Source organism: Colobus angolensis, unplaced genomic scaffold (assembly GCF_000951035.1).
Source record: "Colobus angolensis palliatus isolate OR3802 unplaced genomic scaffold, Cang.pa_1.0 Scaffold238, whole genome shotgun sequence".
NCBI classification, from domain to species: Eukaryota; Metazoa; Chordata; class Mammalia; order Primates; family Cercopithecidae; genus Colobus; species Colobus angolensis.
The window spans coordinates 244,043-244,369 of NW_012115577.1; positions in this window are offsets into that span (position 1 = coordinate 244,043).

Sequence of the window (327 nt, forward strand, 5' to 3'; positions counted from 1 at the left end):
CTAAACTATAATAAATGTTTCAGTCCTCTAGGCAAAAACAAAATTAAGGGACTAGTTGGCACAGCATTTAATGATGAAGAGACAGCTTCATTGACCGCTCTCACTGAGACAGAGAACGCAGTCCTGGGGCCTGGGAATTCCTTAACCCAATCCACCACCTTGGGCACCTGCACACTCCTCCTGGGTACCTGAGGTTGGGTGCAATCACCTTAGCTGTCACCAACCTACAAACACCACCTATGGGCATCCCACCCAGCCTATCACAGCTGCTGCTAACAACGCACACTGCTTGGGACCCACAGAATCAGCCCACCATCACCACTGCCA